Here is a 26,521-nt window from a genome sequence, read left to right on the forward strand (position 1 = left end):
TATTCACCAGCACCTTGTTGGGATATCAGAGACATGGTGTCACACAGAGAAGGAATACAGAATTGGAATTTGGGGAGTATGATGTGCACAGAAAGGATAGACAGGATAGAAAAATCTAAGGAACTGCATCCAGTTGACATGGGTGGACAGTCCAGTGTTGTGTTAGTTTGGTGTAACATAAGCACTGGGAAAACCAAGTTGAGAGTAGGAGCGTGTTATGGGCCTAATGAGTCTGATAAGTACAATGAACAACTGTACATCAGGCCCTCGTTATAATGCAGTTCGCTGTATGCTTATTTGCTATAACACTGTTCTTATATTATAACCCATATCTCACTCTAATGCTGCCACAATTCACTATAATGCTCTTTTACCAGTGTACAGATTAAATTTTTGGCATGTTTAATGAAAACATTTCATCTGATCTTGTTGATAGCTTGAAAATGAATAGCAAAGCAGCATAAAAATTTCCCACAAAATTGCAAAATTTTTCCATGCTCAGTGAAATTTTCTTCCAAACTGATTTAATTGCAGTATGGCTTGTTACGTAGTTCCGAGATCAATGTTTTAAAAAATGATCAAGTATGTTGCTTGTAATATTTGCGTTATATGCATTTATCTGAAGTCTAATCATCACTCAGTACAGTGTTAGTCGATGGACAGTTTACTCGAACATTGTATAATAATTAATGCAATGCAGTTACATTTTGTAAGATGAATAATAGCGAATAAGAATTACAAAGCAACAAAGTCTGGATGCGGTACTAAGCCTACTAAGGTAAGAAAAAGGCTGAATTTGAAGATTAAATTATACGTTTGGAAGCGAATCGGTTCCGTTCAATGACAAGTAGATGTGTGCAATCATTTAGCACTGGCAGATTCAACTGTAAGAACAACTATAAAAATTAAAGAATTAATTTTAGGAGCATGAAAGACAGCTGTTCCACTGCAAACAGCTAAATTGGTTCTGGTTAGGTGGGCTATTATAATTGAAATGGAGATACTTCTAAATAATTTTATTGAAGATAATATCCAATGCACAATTCCGTTAAGTTAAATATTATTAAATAAAAAGTGATTAGCCTATATGATGATATGAAGAAAGCTCACCTAAAAAAAAAAAAAGTGGAACCATTTAAAGCTAGTAAGGGCTGCTTCGATAGATTTAAAATTCAGTGAGAAGCCGTACGTGCAGATCAAGAAGTTGCTGAAACTTTCAAAAAGAGAACTTCTTAAAATTATTGAAGAGAGGTGTTATACATCTCAACAAGTTTTTAACATCGATCAAACGGCCTTTTTTGGAAACGAATGCCTAAAATAAGTTTCATATCGAAAGGAAAAAAAAAATCAAATCATGTCAGGCTTCAAAGCAGCAAAGGATTGATTGACTTTATTGTTGAGTGGTAATGCTGCAGGGGATTTTAAAGTAAATCCCCTTTTAGTTTATTAGGAATAAGGCTAAAGTACAACCCAAAATCGACCAAAGATAGAAAAAAATTCGACAGCCCAGAGCTATCGGATTAATAGATTCATGATTTTAATTGGCATTTTAAGTTTAATTTTGATACATAATGTAGTTACTTATCACATAATTATATACGTATGTAACGGACATTTTATATGTACAGATTTTTAATATTAAATATTTTGACCGACATTTGGCATCTTTTCACTACTGTTTATTATTTATGAGTCGCCGTGGTATAGACCACGACTCACAAATACATATGTTACATTATGCGAATACGGCGTTCACTTAGCGCTGATTTGCTTAGCGCTCTGTTTTTCCGGAACGAATTATCAGCATTAAGCAGTGGTCATCTGTACAGGGAAATAGAGTAGGCCAGTTAATTAGATTGTCTTATAATGAGGGATTTTAACTTCCCAGATATAGACTGGAACTTGTGGGTTGGTCACTCACACACTACCAATACTTTCATGGATTTATTGGATGATTGTTTTCTACAGCAGCATGTTCGAGAGGCAACCAGAGGGAGTAATACTCTTGATCTGATTATTAGCAATGATTCTTCATGCATTAAGAATCTGCAGATAAAGGAACTACTAGGTGGCAGTGATCTGAGATTTACTTAAAGATGTAATTACCATCAGGGGTAAAGGGAAGGGTTTCATAAAGGTGACTACTGTTGTCTCAGAGATTTTTTAAATTTTATACAGTAGGGCCAACTGATTATGTTACTAACAGCAAATTTTAAATGGGAAGCATTCAAGGAATTAATCTTGGACGCCACTAGGGTTTTCATAACAACTAAAAAATACTGTTCAGGGTTTAGGCCTAAATGGATGTCAGATGACCCAATGAGACTTGTGGGAGACAATAAAAATCTGTGAGATGGATATAAATTATCAGAAGACAGATGCCTATGGTAGATATAAGATAGTTTGTAATCAAGTCGTAAAGGACATTAGTCAAGCAAAGGCAGATTACGAGAAATCTTTGGCAAACAATGCAAAGAAAAACAGCAAAGAGTTCTTTACTTATGTAAACTATAGAAGGAAGGGGATGAATCAGATTGGTCCACTTGACATTGACGGTTTGATTGTAGATGAATCTGCTGCAGTAGCTTAGAAATTGAATGAGTATTTTGCATCTACATTATACGTGAGAAAGTCTGTAGGGAAGTGGAGGGCAGAAGTTTATCAAACTCTGGAAAGGAGCTAAATGATTTTGTAATAACCGAGAGTTAAATGGAGGAGAAATTGTTGAAATTGAACCTAAGAAAGGCACCCAGGGTGAATGGGATTATCCATTTATATTAATGGAAGCAGCAAAGGAAGTAAGCAAACCCTTAGCCATAATTACGAAAGCTTCCTTGGAGTCAGGGGAGGTCCCCATGAACTGGAGATATGCAAATACGTCCCCAATTCACAAAGAGGGATTAAAGGGTGATACGAGTAATTACAGAGACCTGTTGGTCTAACTTGTTTCAAGGAAAATAATGGAGTCGCTGGTTAAGGAAGTGATGCAGGATCATCTGGAGAAGACTGCAGTTATAGTTCAGAAACAGCATGGGTTTTTAAGGGGAAGTCTTATCTGACAAATTTTATTGGATACTATGACGAGGTGACAAAGGAACTGGATGCTGTACAAATTGGAGCAGTATAGCATTAAGGGCAAGTTGCTACAATGGATAAAAAGATGGTTAAGTGAGAGAAGACCGAGAGTGGTAATAAATGGACACTGCTCTTCATGGAAAAATGTTATTAGTTGAGTCCCCTGGGTTCGGTGTTGGGCCAATTATTGTTTTCGGTATTTATCAATGATATTGATGAAAGTATATCAGGGTTAATGGCGAAGTTTGCAGATGATACGAAGGTTGGCAGGATTGTCAATGACAGTAATGATAGTTCACTACTGCAACAGGCTCTGGAAAAGTTGAGCAGATGGGCTGAAAGGTGGCAACTGAAGTTTAAAATTGACAAATATAAAGTACTGCATATGGGTAGCAGTAACCCCAGAATAACGTATCAACTGGGTGGTACTACACTCAGGGTAATGGAGAATGAAAAGAACCTTGGGGTAATTGTGCAGTCAGATATGAAGTTTTCTAAGCAGCTTACTCAATTTGCAAAAATTCAGTTTTGCAAATTACAGCTTACTCAATTCTCCACAAGCTGTAATTTGCAAAACTGAAGCCTTTCCTAGTATAAGCACCCTTTTGTTTCCCTTACTAATCTTGTTGCTCTTCTCTGTACCCACTCAAACAGATCCACATCATTCCACAAATGAGGCTACCAGATCTGCATGCAGTACTGGCCAATGGAACAATCACTTCCTTATCGGCGCCTCGGTAGCCAGGTGGGAAGGAGCAGCAGTGCGCAGCACACGCTTCTTGATTAGACCGGGGTTCGAGCCCGTCACCACCAAATACGGAGGATGCGGAAAGGTCAGGGAATGACCACCGCATATCCCGGAGCAACATGGCCTTAGTTGCTAATGCTCCTAAAAACCAAATAACAAACAAACAAACTTCCTTATCCCTACTGTTCCTATTGGCAAAATTCCTGTATATCATTGACAATACCCCCACGGGCTGTTCTGACAGCCCACTTGCACTTCTCAGAGAACTCCATATCTGGCTGCCCAATTGCAGATCTTTTTCGTTCTCCACTACCCTGAGTGTGCTGCCACACATTGGGTATATTAATTTGAGATTGCTGCTACACATATTAAGTACCTCATATTTATCAATGTTAAACTTCAATTGCCATGTCTCAGCCCATCTGCCTAATTTATCTATATCTATATATATATATATTTTTTTTTTTTTTATGTAAACCCCAAACACAAGAGGTATTAGAACCTATAGTACTTAGTACCGTGCTTGGGTTGGAGGTTGAGAAGACGAAAGAAGATATTTGTTGACATCGGACTTGAACTTCTGTAGACTGTAATTTTCAGGAAATACGTATGAAGGAAGGTTGTTCCAGAAAACGGCAGTTGAATGAATAAACGAGAAAGATGAAAAGTTGGTTCTGTGAGTTTGAAGTTGGAAAGTAAATGGATGTTGGCTGTTGGCAGCACATGTTCGAACTGTTTTGAAAGAGAGAGTGGGAATTATAGAAGCCAATTCAGAAGAACAGTGCCCATGGAAGTATCTGTAGAAGAGGCATGCAACAGAAACAGTACGTCTATGAGACAGCGAGTTGAGAGACTCTGTTAGAGATGAATCATTAATTAACCTAACTGCCCTCTTCTGAATGGAATCCAGAAGCCTGAGAGAGAGAGGTTTTGGGAGCACTACCACAGATGTGGGAACAATATTCCAGGGCAGGGTGGATTTGCGATTTATACAGAGTGAACAGCTATTTGAAAGAAAAGTAACGCCGAGAGCGAAAGAGAAAACCAAGTTTTTTAGATGTAGAGGAAGCAATATTTGTAATGTGCTTGTGCCAAGAGAGATTAGAAGTCAGGGTTATCCCCAAATGAGATATATCATTTTGCCTAGAAATCGGAGTGTCACTAAAGATAAGCATAGGAGCGGAAGAATCCTTTTTGCGAGATATAAGACAAGACTGAGTTTTAGAAGGATTGAAATCAACTAAGTTGTCTTTGCTCCACTGGAGAATTACCTAAAGATCGGCATTTAAGGAATTGGTAGCAGATTTTCGAGAAGTTGAAGCTGATTGAGCAGGGCAAGGTTTCTCAAAATGGAAAGTAGAATGCAATGCGCTATCATCGGCAAAACTATGGGTAGGATTTCCAGTCAATGGAAAAAAGGTCATTAATATACAAGAGGAAAATAGTGGGGGAAAGAACTGAACCTTGGGGGACACCGGCATTAGTGGAGAAGTTAGAAGACAGAGAACCATCTACCATCATCCTCAGTGAGCGTTCAGAGAGAAAACTGGATAACCAATTACTAAAAACAGTTGGCAAACCATAAAATGGAAACTTGTTTAAAAGACCTTTATGCCAAACATGATCGAAAGCCTTTGAGATGTTAAGAGCAACTACTTGTGTTTCACCGAACCTTTCCATTGAATTAGTCCATAAATGGGTAACATAAGCCAGAATATCACTAGTGGATCGACAATGACAGAATCCATACTGGCGATCGTTGATCAGACGGAAGGTTTCTAGGTAGTTTAAGAGTTGGCAGTTAATTGATTTCTCAATTACTTTAGAAAGAGTAGAAGTAATTGCAATGGGACGATAATTGGATGGGAGGGATTTGTCACCCTTTTTAGGAACTGGCTGGATATGAGCAAATTTCCAAGCAGAAGGAAAAACACCTTTGGAATAAGAAAGTGAAAAAAGGCTGCAAAGAATAGGAGTAAACACATGAGCACAGGCTTTCAGAACAAGTGGAGAAATGCCATCAGGATTGGGACTTTCTTGGCATCGAGATTGGTCAAAATCCTTCTGACACCCTTTTGACGGAAGACCACAGGAGGCATTGAATGAAGAGTGTTAGGAATGGTGGGAGGTATTTTACCCAGATCATTAATACATGAGTTGGAAAAAAAATGGGATGCTAGCAGGTAGGCTTTATCCTTGTCTGAAGTGACAATAGAACCATCTGGTTTTGACAGAATTGGGAGCAGAGATAGGCAAAAGTTGTGACCATTGGGGCAAGAAGCAAGTTTTCTACTCTTAGCCTGTTCGAAGTCTAGTTTGGACTGATTAATGACTGCTTTACAATTGTTGCGAGCTTTGGTGTAGGCAGAAAATGAAACTGAAAATTGGAAACTAGCCAATTACGGTATACAACATTCTTCTCTTGAACAGCTTTGGCACATTTATTGGAAAACCAGGGTTTAGATAAAGGACGCGATTTTAAAGTGGAGTGTGGGATAAAGGATTCCATTCCTGCAAGAATAATTTCACTGACACGATCTGAGCAAACGTTGAGATCAGAAGTTTTGAAACAGTAATCTGACCAAGGAAAAGAAGAAAAGAAGTTTTGCAGGTCATCCCATTTTGCATTCTTGTAATGCCAAACAACACGAGGTTGGGAATAGCCATGAGATAAAGGCTCCATTGGAGAAGAGACAATCAACAAGTTGTGATCTGAAGTGTCTAAAGGACCTCTCACTTCGACCGTGTACTTAGAAGGGTTGTTTGTGAGAAAAAGATCAAGCGTGTTGGCTGCATGTTTAGGGTTGTCCAGTATTTTTGTAGGTAAATGAACAATCTGTGCAAGGTCATTAGTAATTGCAAAAGCCTCAGCATCTCGACCAGCTGGGTCGGTGTGACTAGAAAACGGAAGCCAGCTGGAGTCGTGAACATTAAAATCACCAAAGAAAATTACCTCACTATTAGGAAAGTTGGACTGGAGAAAGTCAAGTTGCAAAGAGAGGAAGTCAAAGAGCTCCAAGTGATTAGTGGAGTTGGGAGAACGGTAGAGACAACAATGAATTTGACACAATGAGGTAGAGAGATTTTAAGCCCAGAGAAGGTCAACGAGAGGAGATTATTCCAAATTGTCGAGTCTCTGACAGGGAATATCAGAATGGACATATGCACAAGTACCACCTTTGAGGTGAAAGGAATCATACAGCGAATAATTTGGGCATCTGAGATGAGCAGTAGTTGAATCAACTGATAACTGAGATTCTGTCAGAAAAAGTACATGGGGTTTGGCAGACTGCTATTGGAAATGGACATCGTTGAGATTAGAATTGAGACCACGTATATTTGTGAAATGAATTAGAAAATGCTTGGGAGGTTTAGATCTTTTCGCAGATAAGCTTGCTCTATTAGTTTGACAATTCATGGTGTATTCAATAGTAAGAAAAAGTGGGTGGGACATGCTGTATGAAGTAATGAAATTTTTGGATATGGCATACACATGGTAAGAATATACCCAGATCCTTGACATAACGTGGCCTCGACAATGCTTCCCGCATACACACTATTTGAACTCCCTCCAGTCACTATCTGGCAGAGTAGAGGTAGCAAGATTATACACTAGCTGATCCGGAAGCCTCCTAGAGAGTTACCAATAGGTTCGGTCTGGTGTACTAACTAGCAGCTGGCCTGTGAACACCGTTTTAGAGCTGTACCCTCAAAATGTAAGGAATATTGGATCTCGCCAGGATGTTCATCATAACCTCAAAAGTCATCAATCATATTGCATGATGGAAGAGATAGGGAAGGGTTGACCGGAACTTAGCTCTAGAGACTAAACATGGGTGTTTAGTCTCTAAACACCTACTTCAAGCCTCCAATAAGCAAAGTGGTGGTATTGCACCGGTTGATGAGAGTCATCTACCACCTAGTACTGCTTGGTAACATAGAGGGGTGGCATTCCTCCATGTGGTGTGTGCGCCACACCTCGACCCCTTCTTACGTTGGTTCACACCTGGGTGGTCACCCGCCATGTACTTGTGCATGGAGGTTATACCCAGGATTACTAACAGTCCCACCATCGTGAAGGTGCAAGCAGAGGATTTCGCTGTCACAGACCGTCCGGACTTTGCCAAAATTGGGTCCGCTTGACTTGAGTGTCACCCGAATATCAGTTCAGTTAGCGTTTTAGACTCCCAGGTAGAAAGTACAGCTTGTCTGGCCTATCTGAGAGAATGTCTGTGACAACCTCAAAGACCCATATATTGTTGCAGTAGCACACCCTGATTACTGTCGTTAACCACCCTACCAACATTTGTATCATCTGCAAACTTAGACATTAGGCCTGATATGCTTTTATCAATATTACTAATAAATGCTAAAAATAACAATGGGTCTAGCACTGAACCCCTGCGGATGCTACTAATAATTTTGTCCAGGAAGAGCAATTCCCATTGATAACTGTCTTCTCCCTCTCAACCCTCCCTTTGTGCCTAGCAGCAACTTGCCCTTGATGTCTCCAATTTGTAGAGCAGTCTTTTATGTTCAGCATATTGAAAGCTTTTCTGAAATCTAAGTATACGAAGTCAAAATAATTTTTTCATCCAGTTCCTTTTGTTATAATATTCAATTAGATTGGTCAGATTCGCCCTTCCCTTAACAAATCCATGTTCTGCAGTATAAATGCATTCTTGTCTAGATGGTCCCCCATTTCTTCTTTTACCACCGACTCCAGAAGTCAGGTTAACAGGTCTGTAATTATTCATATCACCCTTTGTGATTTAGTGTTACATGCATATCTCCAGTCCATAGGGACCTCCCACAAATCCAAGGATGCTTTCATAATTATGGCTAACAGTTTGCTGCTGATCTCTTTTGCTGCTTCCTTTAATATAATTAGATATATCCCATCCACTCCGGGTGCTCCATTTAGCTTCAATTTCTCTTCCACTTTCTTCTCAGCTATCATGAAGTCATCTAGTTCTCTGTTAGAATTTGATACACTTCTGGCATACAAATTTCTCTTGTAAATACTGATATGCAAAATACCCATTCAGTTTGTCATCAATCATTATCACTCATTATCTGCATTCTTTTCTAGAGACTTTGTGTTCTCTGCTTTAGCCTGCCTAACCTCCTTTGTAACCTAATTGCAGACTATATCTACTGTAGGCTTCTGTAGACTATATCTAGACTGTAGACTATTGCAGACTATATCTACGGTAGGCTTCACCTGATAATTTTTATGTATCCCACGCATTCTTCTACTCTGCCACGAGTTCATTAATACTTCTGACATTGATTTAAGTTTAAGCCCTCAACATGTTCTGTTAATTAGTATAAAAAGCCCAGTAACTTTTACAATTATATCTTCGAATACTTCCCATTTAGAATTGGTTGTTGATTTTGATAGTTTTTAAATTCTGTGCAGTTGTATAGAATTTAAAACCCCTTTCTATTTATGTGTATCCCATCCCTGTAAAAACAGTCCATCCTGCTAACAATCGCGTACCACGTGAAAAAAATTCTATTCTATGAGCCTTCAGTCTCTCCATGTCTCTCATAATGTACTCCCTCTATTGTGTATTTGCAGGATTACAGACACTTTCAATTTTAATTTTGACTTTTGATTTTTTCTCAACATTGCTTTCTACTTGTTAATTAAACCCTGAGATCTCCTTTTAATATCATTAGTACCAATGTGTACAATGATCACCAAAATTTTGTGCTCTTTAAAGATGACAGCTGCTCCACATTATCAACTTTAACCTCTGCAGATATATACTGGTCCTGTTCACTTATCCTTTTTACATAATATATTTGCTGCTTCCCTGCCAATCAAGCCAACTGTAGCTGCTTCCTGTGGGATCAAGGATCTCTGCTGTGGAGGACACTGTTATGTTATTTGCTGCTAGAGCATGGGCTCACGTGTTGTGCTGGGCAGCTGAGTGCTTGACGGTTCTGTTCTCTCTCTTTTAATTTTTCAAGGGTATCATCCTTATTCTTCAGTCCTTCATATAAGCACATTAGAACCCTGAATTTGCACTTGACCTCATTGTACTCTTTACAATGGCATTAACTTTCTCTTTGCAGTGACGTTAAATAACCTCACCATATTCTTTGCATCTCCCATGGTAGTATCATGTCCTGCTATAGCTAGCTTCACAAAAAGAGAACAAGTAATGCATAAAATATAATCTGGATCCACAGGAGAGCTGCCCTCTAAAGTTCTCACCCAAACTAGAGTAGTTCTGTTACTTTGCGCCTCTTACTCTGCTAATATAGTCTTGAGGCATGATTTTACTCAAAATTTAATTTAACAATAAAACACAAAACTAAAAGATATGAATATAATAATTCTGCACTAATACCCCATATTCGATGGCAGTACATACAAGGACTGGTACGAAAGTAATGTCTCCTAATATTTTTCTTTCAAATATGCCGCCGTATATCATTTTGCATGTCACTGAGTGGCACTGTGGTCAGTCTCGTGAGTATAGCATACGGGTGTTCAAAATGGTGGTTGTTACAGTGATATATATCAAGCAAGAGGTGGTGACTGAATTTCTTACCAAGGAGGAGGTGACACCTATTGAAATCCATATGCATCTCAAACATGTAGATGTCAGTACAGTTAGACATTTGGTAAGTCACAATGAGTGGGGGAAAGTGAAATTGTTGACAAGCTGTGAAGTCGCTGGCCAGTAACCTCGGGGAGAACCAACAAGAGCCAGATCAATGCACTGATCAAAGAGGACCTTCGCATCACAACACACAAATTGTGAGATGCAGTAGGTATAGGGAAACCTGCTTGATAACCATCATAAAGGAACTAGACTACAACAAGGTTTTGCACCCGGTGGATCCTGAAAGTGCTGACACATAGCACAAAGAAGCCTGGAAAATCATTTGTACAGAATTAGGCCTGACGTAGCCCAGTGGTCAGGAGCGAGAGTTCATAGCACGCGTTCCTTGAGCGGACCGGGGTTCAAGCCTGTGACTACTAAATATGATAAATATTTGTATTGACGATTTATTGTAAACTCTACTGACTTGGTTGTCGTGCCGGAGTATAAACAGAAAAAAAAAAAAATATTCTCCAGTGCTACGAGAGTGAAGGTGAGGTTTTTTTTTCACGCATAGGCACAGATGACGAAACCTGGCCCACCACTATGATCCTGAAATGAAGAGACAGTCGATGGAGTGGCACCATCAAAATTTGCTGTGCAAGAAGTTTGAAACAGTCTTCTGTTGGTAAAGTCGTGGTGAGTGTTTTGGGACAAAGATGGGGTCTTGCTTGTGGACTTCTCAGAGCATGACACAACAACTCAGATCGATACGTGGAAACATTGAAAAAGTTTTAAGCCTGCACCCGTAGAGTTCGACCAGACAAAAAGCTTAACGAGGTTCTTCTCCATGACAGTGCACAACCCCACACCAGTCTGCACATGGAGGCCATTTCAAAACTGGGGTGCACTGTTCTTCCTTACCTCTCTCATAGCCTGGATCTTGCACCTTCCAACTATCACCTCTTCAGCCCACTGAAGAATGCATTCCATGGAACCCATTTTGCGGACAACGACCAGCCCAAACAGTGTTCACAAAACCCTCTGGAGCAAGAGTAAGGACTTTTACAGGATTGGAATACAGCACCTGACTCAGATGGCGGAAGTGCATAGAAAATGATGACTTTGAGGAAAAATAACAGTGTTTATTAATGATTGAGGATTAATCGATGTAAAAGGCATAGTTGTGGGAATTAAATTTTCTGAGGAAACAAATAGGAGGCATCACTTTCATACAACTCCTCGTACTATGCTGTTTTAGTTTGAGTTAGGTTAATTATAAGTTATCACATATTGTATCCCCTGTAATCAGTTTACTGAGCAAGTCAGGTAGGCTAAGGCAAATTATGAGAAGTCTTTGGTGAATGACTCAAGGAATTGTTTGAGTATGTTAACAATAGGAGAGAGTTGAATCATATTGGTCACTGGATATGAATGGTATAACTTTTGGTGATCCTGTACAGATTGCTATATACTGCATCAATATTTTGCAGCTACAGTCGTATACAGCAGAGGTTCCCAAATCTTCTCGGTTCATTGCACCCTTAGTGTCTTAGTAATTTTGGTGCCCCTAGGCCAAAAGAAATACCTAACAATAGTTAGGTATAAACAACTTAATAAGTAATGTTGAAACTGTGACTACCTCGAGCTAGTAGTTTGCATGGTGTCTGGCAGATGTCGAGTATCGCTGTGTATCCTGCAGCGCCCCTGTGAGTTCTCTGTGGTGCCCTGGGGTGTTGCAGCACACAGTTTGGGACCCCAACTTACATAAGCCCAAGTTATGTAACTTTGGACTTGCGTAAATTTTTTTTCACTCAATTTTTTTTCACTCAATTTTTTTTTTTTTTTAAGGATTGTAAAATTTAAAACAGTAAAAAAAAAACATAAGCACTCAATAACGATGAACATGGCATGTACAAATTGCACAAGTGAGTAACAAGTTTACGAAGCTTAAAAAATAGGAATGAAGAGAAGATTCTGAAAATTTAATTTTTTTTTTTTTTTTATGATTGAAGATTTCAGTGAAGGTGACACACATTTTAACCATAATAACTTAAAAACCCACAGCATTCCAGCCATCAGTATTATCACAAATGCAATAAGATCGAGTTTACTACCTGTTTATAATGAATTACACTAACAGAAAAGCCCAATAAACCGGAAAGTGCAAATTGTTTGTATTGTTTTATGGTTGTGACCTCCAGAAATGTGCTTTAGTAAAATGTGAGCTGGCGTGAGATGATAATAGTGTGTTTCCATCTTAACTCTGTAAAGTTCTTTACAGAAAATTTCATTTTGACTGTTATCATGGTGCCAACTAAGAGAGTAAGTGACACCAATACTAATAAATCTACCAAGAAAAGGAAAGTGATTGATTTGGATCAGAAAATTAAAATAATAAGGATGTATGAAAATCGTCAAATGTTAACAAGTATCGCACAGAATTAAATTTGTCAGTGTCAACAGTAAACACAACAATAAAGGACAAAAGACAAAATACGAGAAGCTGTGAAGAGATCAGCACCAATGAATTCAACTATAATAACAAAGACTACGAAATACATATCAGTTTTTACAGTACAGTAACATGCATTTTTTTCTTCCTTTTATGTTTTCTTTTCTTATGTGCCATTCTGGCTACTTCACCGACTGCTGTCCCCAGATAAAGTTTTTAATTGAACTAATTAGAAATATAGAACTATTTTTCTATATATATAATGGCACCTCCGTAGCCAGGTGGGCAGGAGCAGCAGTGCGTAACACACGCTTCTTGATTAGACCGGGGTTCGAGCCCGTGACCACCGCATATCCCCAGAGCAATATGGCCTTAGTTGTTAAATGCTCCTAAAAACCAGATAACAAACAAACAAATCTATATATATAACTAATATATAAAAATTATATAACTAATTAATTGAAAAATATATAACTATATTTCTTCATTCTTCTGAGGTTATTATGTGGTTTTTGTAATATTTGCACATTGGGGATATAGCAGCATATTTTATTAGTCATTCTCGAGTTACGTAAAACTTGACTTACGTAAAAAGTCCCGGAACGTATCTCTTATGTATGTCGGGGACTTACTGTACTTGTAAGTTTTTAGAGAAGGGGCTAGCAGTAGTCTAGCTAATACGGATACAAAATTAAATGATTTTATAATAACAAAGTTATGTAGAAGAGAAATTGCTATAGATAAAAGTGAACAAAGCATCTGGGACTGATGAAATCTGTCCAGTTATACTAAAAGAAGCTACAATGGTGGAGGTAGTTAAACTACCTTTAGCGACCATAATCAGAGCATCCTTACATTCAGCTGAGATGCAGATGTACAAATGTATCTCCTGTGCACAAGGTGGTTTAAAGGGTGAAGTGGGTAACTAACCTGTAACTTTAACTTCTGTATCATGGAAGTTAATGGAACCAGTAGTTAAAGAAGAAATGCAAGATCATCTTGATAGGAGTGGGCTGTAAGGCGATCACAGCATGGATTTGTTAAATGGAGATTATGTCACCAGTCTGATTTGCTGCTATGATGTTGTTACAAAGGAACTAGATATGAAGAATAATTTTGACATCATATACTTTGATTTCAGGAACATTGTACCTCATTATATGATTGTTTTTTAAAGTGGAGCAGTGTGGCTACTATGGAAAAAGGGATGGGTAAGTGGTAGTTGACAGAGTGGTTATAAATGACTTCTGCTCTTCTTGGACTAATGTGATAAGTGGAGTTCCACAGCGGCTAGTGTCAGTCCCCTTACTGTTTTTAATATTTATTAATGATGTTGTAGGTATTTCAAGTTTGATGTCTAAGTTTGCTGACAATACTAGGGTACAGTGGATACTAACAGTAAAGTATGGTACTTCAAGAGGATCTAGATAAATTCAGCAGATGGGCTGAGAAATGGTAATTGAGGGTTAAATTTGATAATTGCAAGTTCAGCATTTAGATATCAGCAATCCCAGAATTATATACCATTTGGGTAGCACCAAACTCAAGGTAGTTAATAATGAAAAAGACCTAGGGGTAATTATACTAAAGAGTTGATAACATTGTATAAGGCAAAGATTAGGCCACATCTGGAATACTTCATATTGGTTTGGAAATCCCATTTAAGAATGGCATAAATAGGTTGGAAAGAGTAAAGAGAAGAGCAAAAGGATTAGTTAGGGCAGAAAAGTATATTCTTACCAACAAATACTACAATTCTATAAACTGCAGCCTCAGGAAAATACAGGACATCTGCATGGTGACACTAACTTAAGTGTTTAAAGCTTTAAATAGATTGAATAAACTAAATGCCGATGGTATTTGCATTCAGCCAAAGGATAATTTATTATTGGAATAAACTTTCACTTTGGGTTGGGGAAGTGAGTAGCTTGAATAAATTTAAAGGTCTACACACAACTTTCTTGCATCATTTGCCTCTACTAATTAATACTAATACTAATTATTATAAGGAATAGTCAAAGTGGGTAATTTTTTTTGTCTGCTGCTGTAAAAGCCGTGCTTTCTTTTCATCATGTTGCTAATACAAATACAGTTGTGCCTCTGGTATCCACTAATTCGGGATCCACTGATTCAGTTACCCTCAGTTAACCACAGAAAAAAAAAATTCTTTTTCTGCTGTTATCACAGAAAAAAAATGAAAAAATTTGGAAAATTTCAGAAAATAAAAAAAATAAATGATTCATAAGTTTCAAACCGCCTGCCAAGCCAGTACAAGAAGTCCTCGTATAGCACGATAGTGGCATTCCTAGAAACCTTCGTGCAATATAAATAACACGCCTTATGGGGGAAATAGGGTTAGGTGCTGACCACCTAAGATTGAACACACATTTGTAACCAACTGGATTATTTTTTAATATTCCTACGAATAGGCGCACTATAGCCATAGCAGCTAATGCGCCAATAAACACCCATTCCACACACACACACACACACACACACACACACACACACACACACACACACACACACACACACACACACACACACACACACACACACACACATTTGTAACCAAAACATTACCAATCGCAATAAAATACTTATGTATTTTATTACGACTATTATGTAATAAAAAATTGCTAATGCTTTTGCTTCTGTCGTAAGCAAACTTGTTCTTTGTTTGATCTTCTATTCAAACAGATGACAGCTGTACCATCTCTTCCAGTTCTTTGTGTCTTGATCTAATGGATTTTGTTACATTTGAGTTGTTCCTGCTATGAAAGTTGTTTTTATTTTCTCTGCATTCTTTCTGATTCTTGCTGTTGCCTCATTTAGGACTGTAGTATGTGCAGTATCACATGGTCTTTCATTTTGCTCTAAGCGTTTCACAATTCATATTTTTTCTCTATCGACAGAGGTGGACTGGCCATAAGTCTTGCCGGAGGCCAGAAGACGATGGAGGCTGGTGTGATTTTGGCCATAAACGCTAGTATGAGGCTGCTACAGATTTTCCCAGGTAAGAATTTTTGATCCAGTCCACCTCTGTTTATCGATATTGCTTTTCATTTTCTCTCTGAATCTGTAGTGTCTTCACCAGGATGCTTCCTTTTCACAACTTTTAAGTATTTTACTCATTTTTAGCGGAAAAAACACAATTACAAAATGACGAGGCATGCTTGATACACATAAACAAAGCTTTGCATGTGTAGCAAATGAATAAACAACGCCGCAAAGGTAGAGAAACACTATTAACACCTCACTGGCTTATATTTTATTAAAGCACATTTCTGGAGGTCACTACCATAAAAAAATAAAAACAATTTCCAGTTGCGTTTCTGCTAGTGGAATCTGTTATAAACTGGTAGTAAACTCAATATGTTATTACTGTATTTAATGATTTCTATTATTACTGTATTTAATGTTGGTAATGTCTTACTGTGCGTTTAATTTATCAATGAAACTTTATTATACGTACAAGAAAATCACGTTATATATGGGGTCAGCAGGTGTTTGCTTATATCCGCAGTTTCGGCCATCCACGGTAGGTCTTGGGACGTATCCTCCACAGATACGGGTGTCTTACTGTACTATTACTAAAGTTAATTAGTGGATTGATTGTAAATATCCCTATTTTATTTATTTCAAGCCTGTAGCATATCTAACAAAATATCAGTAATGCTCTTTTGCAGAAATTTTAAATGCAGTAAGTTTTTTGGATGTTTGTGTGAATTGAATACCTCTGCAGCCACCCCTTCCTCCGAAAGCTGTCTGCCGTGATTATAGATGATGTTTAAGTCTGGAAATTGTCCTTTTACATGCTATAATGAAGTAGGATGTAGCATAGTAGCTAAATCCATGCTTTTTTAAAAGGCATTTGTTTGGGGAGATGCAATCTCTCTCTCTCCTCACGTAGTCTTTGATGTTTATAACAGACATGTCTCTTTGCAAGTTGTATGAAGTCTTGGTACTCAGCTTGAATACTAAGCCTTTGTACAACTCGAGACATGTCTCTTGTGGGGTTGTCACCAATTTGAAAAATCATAGGTCACAACCTGTAATGTCTGCATATTTAGAATTACAGCAGAAATTGACTTTTGAATCAGATTGAAAGGAAATTATTCTCAGATTGTGGCTCTTTATGGATATGGATATTGTGATTTGCTCTCTTACCGATTGAATAACAGTATTGGTAACTTCTGCTGAATAACCTTTATAATGTGGGATGAATTCCTATTGTTAACTGAATCTTTGATGCATATTGACGTAAGTATCACTCATCATTTCAAAAGAAATTTCAGATGGTATTTGTAAAATGACTAACTTCCTCTTTGCCAACCGAAGTCCTTGATGTAAAGGGTTCCACTTTATCTGTATATTTATTGATAATGTAGAAGGTGAAGAACATAGTAATTAACTTAGGGATTACTAACATATTAAAATGATACAGAACATTATAGCATAGTCAGAATAGTTTACTAAATTAAACTACTCTGACTTTGAAACATTTTGTAGGTAATTTATTAATTAAATGACAAATGTTTAAAAGTTTTATAGCTTTCTTGTTGGAAGCAGACATTAACAAGGAATTGTTGAAGTGGGGTTGGTTACATATTCCTAATAAGAAGAAAAAGAAGAGAAATTTCTTGCTAATTCTCACAAAATTTGTATTTCTTCTTAATATGCTAGGCAGTTTCTATTGGATACAGGGAAATCTTATTAGTTGGTATCTTCTTGAACAGTTTTGGCTACTAACTTTATCTTTGAGAGTATGAATCAACAGTAGTATTATGGGGAATGTTGTGCTGTTATCACATTAATAAGAGAAACCATAGTACATTGTGTAGATTTTGTCCAGTCTTGTTACACGTGGTTCTTTTTAATAATATATTTTTTTTCTGTATAGCTGGTATAAGTGATGCTGGTTGTGCAATAGAGCTGCCAACCAAACAGGTGGGGAAATTGTCATCTTGCCTCTGTTTATATTTACTATTTGTATGGTGTCATTTCTCACATTTATCCCTAATTAGGAAGAAAATAAGAATATACCATGGCATTTTCCTTGGATTTTATATAGATGTCTAACACTTTAGAAGATTCTACCTGAAACTATTACATGGGTTGATCAAAAAGTAAGCAGACTGAATCTATGAAAACTAAGATATTGTAATATGGTTAGGAAATGACGATACTTGCTTAATATCCATTGAGATAAAATTGTTATCCGGTGATATTTTAGAATTCTTTCTGAACCCTGTCACCAGTGGGACTATTTATTTCAAGTATTTATGCAAATCCCTCCTTAACTTTCGAGAAATTCTAATTTCTAACAGAGTAGGCGAGAGTTTATTCCAACAGTCAGCCAACTCTGACTAAATCAAAATTTTTGTTAAAAGGTTCCCAGAATTCTCATGGCCTTTGACAGATATTCCCCTTACTTTAATCCTCTACTACAGACTTACAAAACAATCACTTTAATACAATGCATGCTCCCACAAGCTCCAATTGATATTTTCATGATTTTTCACATTATATTTATTTTGAGAGAGAATGTACATGAGGATTAAACATTTATGTGAAAAAATCATATGCTTTTTAGCAGATCTATTTAATATTCCTCATCTGCAGAACTAGAGTGGGTCCAGGTGCGAGTCAACAAGGTTTGCGCAGTGTCGAGAAGATGGCCGCATGTGTGTGTGCTGACTGGTAGTTAGTAAATTGACCAGCACACATTGTCTTGTGATAGACCATTGTTCTCAGGCGTGTGCCCTCACATTTGACTAGGGTGTCCAAGTATGGTAGGGTATTGTCCGACTCTAGTTCGATCGTAAATTTTATGAAAGGTGATAGAGAGTTAAGGTGGTCTAAGAGTCGATTGCCTGAATCTCTGGGAATAACTACAAACACATCATTCACTTAGCGACACCAAAAGGTAATGGGATCTGGTATACTTGTAAACGCACAACCCTCTAATTATTCCATTGCGATGTTTGCCGTGACTGAACTAACTGAAGGAACCCATGGTTGTGCCATGCACCTGTTGGTAAATGGAGTCATCAAAGTTTCAAAGCTGACTGGTCATATAACATAGCTCATGTAGAAACATTAGTATTTGTTGAAGAAACCCTCCCCGAGTTGGCTTTGTCCTAGAACATTAACATTAGATCCTTGAAATTTAGAAACTCAGCTGGCGCGATTACCAGTAAGATTTCTTCCGATATGCATAGTGATTCACATGGAATCAATGCAAAAAATCAACACCTCATGTGACAGTTTGAACAATGCAGACTTACTTAGACAACCAGTGTGGAACATAGTCTTGTCAGACATGATAGTGTATTATTCATCCACACAGCCACTTACTGGAGTTTACAATTTACATTCACAAACTCCATTCTTTTGTCACAGTCTTCTGGAATGAGGCATGTATAGTTTCCATATGAATTCTTATAAAATTGCCTAATAAATTGGGTGATATCTTCTTTGGCCTACTTGCATGTATGTGTTATACATGTTCACTGTTTTGGACCTAGCTGTGTGAAACTATCTTATAAATACCCTCCTATCTTGAAAATATCTGTCTTCTTAGGTTCTTAATGAATCAGTTGTCATAAGCTTTTTCAGCACATTTTAATTATCTCTTGACCAAAATGGCATATTGAACAAAGTAGCAGCAAGTCTAAAATAAAAATGGAAATAAGGAAAAGGAAATAAAATAAAGTTAATAGTAATGCACAACCTTTCAAACAAACAAACAAACAAAAGTAATCCACTATATATAATAACAATATGGAATTTCAATATGGGATCAATCCTTTATATAGCGTGTGTGTGTGTATATATATATATATATATATATATATATATATATTTCTGGCTTCTAAGGTTGCCTGTACTCTTTTTCTGCTTGGGAGGGGAAGGATAGTTGTGCTAGCAGTGTATAGTAGATTTATAAGCATTTTTGTAGTGTCAGTAGTGTGATTATTTATTCATATGATTTTTTACATGGTCCTATATTCATAGCAGCCACCTCTCTGGATTTACAACAGACAGATTTAATTGTTTGAATTTCTGCTTATTTTCATTAAAGAATTGGCTTAGTTGTGCTAATGGTAGTCTTTGTCGCAAAATAGAAATGTGTGAGACTCATTGCCATATGGATTGGAGCAGTGCAGCATTGTGGGAGTTGCTGCTGTGGATGTTAGGGGAGTTGAAGTACAAAAGACAATGGGTGGTTCTAGGTGGGCACTGCTCTTCTTGGGTTCATGTTATTGCTGGATCCCTTGCTGGTTACAGTAGTTATTAACAATATTAACTTGCAGGTGCAGGGTGCTGCATATATGGGCATCAGTAATCCCAGATTAATGTAACAAATGTGTGATACCACAGAGTAATGGAGAATGAAAAAGTTATCTGGGGAGTAATTGTGCAGTCCAATGTGAAGTTCTCTGAAAAGTGTGGACAGGCGGCCAAAACAGCTCATGGGGTTTTGTCAGTAATATACAGGGACAGAGAGGTTATTGTTGCATTGTATGGGGCATTGGTTGGGCTGTATCGTGAGTGCTGCTTATTGGTCTTGAGCCCTCCTTTTAGGAGGAATGTGGATCCCCTGGAACAGGTAGTCAGGAGCACAAAGGGGTAAATACCACAAAGGACTTCAGTTTTGGCCGACCGGGCTAGCCAGGTGGGTAAAGTGCCTGCCTGGCAACCCAAAGGTCGCGGGTTCGATTCCCGCCTCGGGCTTGGATCAAAGTACTGCAAAAACCTTGGGAGGTGCATTATGGCCACAGAAGCCTATGCGCCAACAACTACCAAAAAAAAAAAAAAAAAAAAAAAAAAACTTCAGTTTTGCAGTTTGCAGTACTTGGAAACTATTCACTTGCAGGGAGACCAAAATTTGAAGTTTTTGGGGCTTTAAATCAATTGAATAAACTTAATGATGATGGTATTCAGACAACACACACAAGTAGACATAAATTTAAATTGTAATTTTTTTTTGGAAAAGCTTCCACAAAAAAATTTCAAAAGTTTTTGGTGTTATTAAAGATAAAGAAATAGATGAAGCAATATTTGTTTTGCAGCATCAATTCTATCAGTTTTAGTGTGAGAAACAACCATACACTATTATGAAAGAATAAAAAAAGATCTACAGTGGCTGTTGGTTGTGGAACTAATAAGTGCACTTAGAAGCTTGAAAAAGAACAAATTATCCAAAATCATTCTTAGCATTTTAACAATTCCTCATAGCAGTGCTTAGTAAGAGAATATTCATCCAGGTTAGAAAAAGAAAAATTGAGTTCAGATCTTTCTGCTGAAGCTTTGGAAATCCTCCTTGCAGCCAAGTCTAGACAGCAGGACCATTGTTAGGAACAAGGCTGAATCAAAATTTCTGAAGAGGGCAAGTTCTGAAACAGTAACTTTCATGGCTCAATTAAAATCAGTTCATATCTAATAGAACATATCCAATAGAACATCAAAACAGAAATTCGCAGATTTACAAATACTTAGAAAAATGCTAAGTAAGTTAAAGTTTAAAAGCATAGTGTACTGGTAAACAATCCTATAGCTGTATTTTAAAATAAAATGTGCAAGTTACAAGTGGATTTTAATTTCTAGTACAGTGTGAAGTTTAAAAGAAATATCCTGTTTTTCACCTTTTGGCCCAAAAACTCCTGTTTACAAATGCTTCAACTCTAGATTTTCGGAAGTCAGAAGTTGGCAGTTTATGTACATTTATCCTTCAGAATGTGTCTTAGTTGCCCTTTATCACAAGTTGTTAGCCAAATGACATTGTTAGCAGCAATGAGTTTCTAACCCATTCAGATTTTGAAACATTCATATCGTTAAAATACAGCAATCCATTTGTGCAGTGTACCTAAGTGTTAGATGAAAAGTTTTTTTTTGTTTGCTTCTGCTTTGTTGCCGGAACTAAATCATTGAAAAGTAGGAAACGTCAGAAATATTACAGCCTATGTTTCTTTCTCACAATTCCAATTTGTGAATGTGTTAACTTTCTCATTATGCGAAGTGCATCACATTTGGTGACCTTAACTGATTTGTTAAAAGGACTTAATTTTTCAAAATGGTCTACTGCAGCATTTCCTAACCGGTGGTTCACGAACCCCTGGAGGGTCGCGAAAGTGTTCCAGGGGGTTCACAATAAAAATTCTGTAATGGCGTCTGCTTAGATTTACATAGGTATATTATTGTAAACTACAAAATGTAACTAATAATAAACAATAAGGTAAAATAAAAAGTAAAAATTACCAAAGAAAGAAACCACATCTCCCATAATAATTAGTTTACTATCTTACAGTAAATCATGTTAAATAAATATGTTTTCCGTACAAAATTTTTTTTTCAGTCTTAAGGTCATTGTTATATATAGGTTTTTTTTTTTTTTTTTTTTTAAGATCCTATAGTACTTAATATCATGAATGGGTTGAAAAGTTGAAAGAAAATACTTGTTGACATTAAACTTGAACTTCTGTAGATTGTAATTTTCAGGAAATACGTATGAAGGAAGATGGTTCCAGAAAACAGAAGTTGAATGAATAAATGAGGAAGAAGAAAAGTTGGTTCTGTGAGTTTGAACTTGGACAGCAAAATGATTTTGACTGGTTGTGGCACTTGTTCGGACTGCTTTGAAAGAGAGAACAGAAATTATGGAAGACAATTCAGAAGAACAGTGCCATGCAAGTATCTATAGAAAATGCATGTAACAGAAACAGAAAGTCTATGAGACCGAGAGTGGACTCTGTTAGAAATGAGACATCAATTAGCCTGACTGCCCTCTTTTGAATGGAATCTAGAAGCCTGAGAGAGGTTTTGGGGGCACCGCCCCAGATGTGGGAACAATATTCCATGGTGGGGCGGATTTGTAATTTCTACAGAGTCAACAACTGTTTGGAAGAAAAGAAATGCCGAGAGCGAAAGAGAAAACCCAGTTTATTAGATGCAGAGGAAGCAATATTTGTGATGTGCCTTATGCCAAGAGAGATTATTAGTCAGGATAATCCCCAAGATCTTGCCTAGAAATTGGAGCTTCATCGAAGATAAGCATAGGAGCAGAAGAATAATTTTTGCGAGATATAAGACAGGACTGAGTTTTAGAAGGATTGAAATTAAGTTATCTTTGCCCCACTGGAGATCAGCATTTAAGGATTTGGCATTGGATACTCAAGAAGTTGAAGCTGTTTGAAAAACAGCTGGAAGGTGGAATGCAATGTGCTGTCGTCAGAAAAACTATGGATAGGATTTCCAGTCAATGGAAGAAGTTCATTAATATACAAGAGTAAAAGAGTGGGAGAAAGAACTGAACCTTGGTGAACACCAGCATTAGTGGACAAGTTAGAAGACAGAGAGCCGTCTACCCTCACCTGCAGTGAGCGGTTAGAGAGAAAACTGGATACCTCGTTACAAAGAACAGCTGGCAAATCATAGGATGGAAGCTTATTTAGAAGACCTTTATGCCAAACATGACCAAAAGCCTTTCAAATGTCAAGAGAAATGGCTTGAGTTACACCAAACGTTTCCATTGACTTTGTCTATAGATGGGTAACATAAGCCAGAATATCACCAGTGAAATGACACCGACGGAATCCATACTGGCGATCATTGATCAGATGAAAGATTTCCAAATAGTTTTGAGAGTTGGCGGTTAATTGATTTCTCCATTACTTTGGAAAGAGTAGAAGTAATCGCAAAGGGGTGATAATTGGATGGAAGGAATTTGTCACCCTTTTTAGGAACTGGTTGGATATGAGCAAATTTCGAAGCAGAAGAAAAAACACCTTTGGAATAAGAAAGTGAAAAAAAAAAAAAAAAAAAAAAGACACAAAACAGGAGTAAGCTCAGGAGCGCAGGTGGAGAAATACCATCAGGACCTGGATGGTATTTCTCCTTTTCTTAGCATCAAATTCATCAAAATCCTTCTGACATCCTTTTGACGGAAGCCCACAGGAGGCATTGAATGGAGTGTGCTGGGAATGGTTTGAGGTGATTTACCAAGATCATCAATACATGAGTTGGAAGAAAAATAGGATGCTAGCAGGTCAGCTTTATCTTTGGCTGATGTGACAACAGAACCACCTGGTTTTGTCAGAAGTGGGAACAGGGATGGGCAACAATTGCAGCCAATAGCTTTGGCAAGAGACCAGAATGCTCAGCTACCATTTGGACTAAAAGCTAGTTTTCTACTCTTAGCCTGTTCGAAATCTAGTTTGGATTTATTAATAACTGCTTTACAAAGTATAAATAATACTTAATAATAATTTTTATTATTATGCAATGTTGCTTATAAAAATGTAGTACTGGAAATATTTTATAATAAAAATTCAGAAATATTATACAATATTCAGAGAATATAGGCTTAGTGGTTCACATTAAAAATATTATTTTGAAAGGGGTTCGCGATAAAAATTATTACATTGAAAGGGGTTAGCGAGTCAAAAAAGGTTGGGAACCACTAGTCTATTGAATACACCAGTTGCTGATTAAAATCTTCGTTGTCAAGTAAATTTGCATTGTCACTGTTACTATTAACATATAGAAACTGCTATTTCAGTTTAAATTAATTTTTATTTAATATAATTATTTTTATTTTTTTCCCCTTTAGAATGTTATATTGTAGGCTTGCTTCCTTGTCTCATTTGTCAATACTGCGTCATCAGCATGCATGAACTGAAAATTTGTTGGATAGGATCATGCTGAAAAAAAATTGTTGTGAATTAGTCAGAATGTGTATGTGTCTGCAATTCTGCACAGGCACAGTACAAGGGTCTAGATGCTGGATGAACTCAAGATTTGAGCAAATCTGCAAGGCTTTTTTGGGGGAAATTTTTATCAACATGTTCTGCACTTGCAAACAGAAAGAATATTTTGTATGGCTCAGATACTTTTGGACAAAAAGTGGTATAAATATTTTTGCCAGTAGAATTGAGGATATCTTAAGGGTTTTAAGAAACATACTGGGGACAGGGGTCATATAGATATGCATTTCTCTAATAATGTGGATCAAAGTAATGCTTGCACACAAATCAACAGTATTTGTTCATTGCTGCAACTGCTGATTTTGGCAAGAGGGTAGCAACGTTTCAAACGAGTGGGAAGCTAATGGTAGAGAAATAAGCTTAAATAACTTCAAGTGGTTTGTGTCATGGTAGTAAACTGTGTAAGAACACTTAGTCTTGACTGTGTATACTGTACTCTCAGGGGTGTCATCAATAAAATGAGTGAATTTAAACTCCTGGTTAGTACAACTAATGCTGACATACAACTAATTGGAAACATGCCACCTGGAAATAGGGGATGGTCAGTATCAGTGTGGTATATACAATGTATTTAGGAAGGATAGAGAAGATAGAAGGGGTGGTGTGGTCATGCTTATTTACCAAAAATCAGCCTAAGCTTGACAAAAACTTTCCCAGAACCAGAAATTATGCATGCTGATATAAAACTTGTGGGTGTGAGTTAGTTGGAAGCAAAGATATAATGAGAGTGAGAGTAATATACAGACCAGAAGATTGTGAAAATTATGATGACAGCCTCTACATTCAAGTAAAATGGGTGAGTAAGTTGGAGTGTCTTATTATGGATGATTTCAATTACCCCTAACTGATTGGAGAAAGTGGACAGGGAACTCACCGTGGGAAACAATTTTAAAATTAACTTGATGATTGTAATTTGTATCAACTTCTTAGACAAAGTACTAGTTACAAGAATATTCTAGATCTAATCATTACCCAACAGCCGGATGACATCATAGGGTTTAACAGTACAGGAACCATTAGCAGTGAGTGATCACATAGTTTTAAATTGGGATGATGAGGAGAGTAGCAGCATTTGTTAAAGGCAAAAGGACAAGCTTTAATTTCAGGAAAGGAGATCAGGTGCTACATAGCCTCTGTAAACTGAGAGATAGCTCACAGAGGATGATTACATTAGAATTATGATATATATTTTTAAAAAACTTTAATCACAGAAGCCTTGTATTGTTGTTGTTGTTGTTTTGGTTCTTAGGAGCATTAGCAACTAAGGCCATATTGCTCCGGGATATGCGGTGGTCATTCCCTGACCTTTCCGCATCTTCCGTATTTGGTGGTGACGGGCTCGAATCCCGGTCTAATCAAGAAGCATGTGATACGCACTACTGCTCCTTCTCACCTGGCTACGGAGGCGCCCTAAGCCTTGTGCAAATGCATATATATACCATTAAGAAAATATAGCATGAGGCAGATTCTGCAATGCATGAATAAAGAGCTAATATGTTTAATAGAGCATAAAAAGTTGGCATGGAAAAGTTACAGACAATAAAAAACACTGAAGCTTATAACAGCTGCAAGTTAATCTGTAACAGAACCACAGAAAAGATATGCTGGCAAAGGCAGATTATGAGAAATCGCTGGCTAATAGAGCATAGAATGGGAACATGGAGTTTCACATATGTGAATAGACAAAGAGAACAAATTAGATTGGAACCTTGTGTAATGGATGTGGGAAAGCTTTAGATAACCCGGCGCCTCCGTGGCCAGGTGGAAAAGAGCAGTAGTGCGTAGCACACACTTCTTTGATTAGATCAGGGTTCGAGCCCGTCACCACCAAATACGGAGGATGCGGAAAGGTCAGGGAATGACCACCGCGTATCCCGGAGCAATGTGGCCTTAGTTATTAATGCTCCTCTAAAAA

The 26,521-nt window shown here is 37.4% G+C and overlaps 1 protein-coding gene across 13 annotated transcripts in view; it reads left to right on the forward strand.

Moving 5' to 3' along the window:
- Positions 1-26,521, forward strand: part of Cdk12 (Cyclin-dependent kinase 12) — a 621,218-nt gene that overhangs the window by 297,852 nt on the left and 296,845 nt on the right. The window lies entirely within an intron of this gene.

Source organism: Mastigoproctus giganteus, chromosome 1, assembly GCF_048544385.1.
Source record: "Mastigoproctus giganteus isolate SK-2022 chromosome 1, ASM4854438v1, whole genome shotgun sequence".
In the NCBI taxonomy this organism is placed as follows: Eukaryota; Metazoa; Arthropoda; class Arachnida; order Uropygi; family Thelyphonidae; genus Mastigoproctus; species Mastigoproctus giganteus.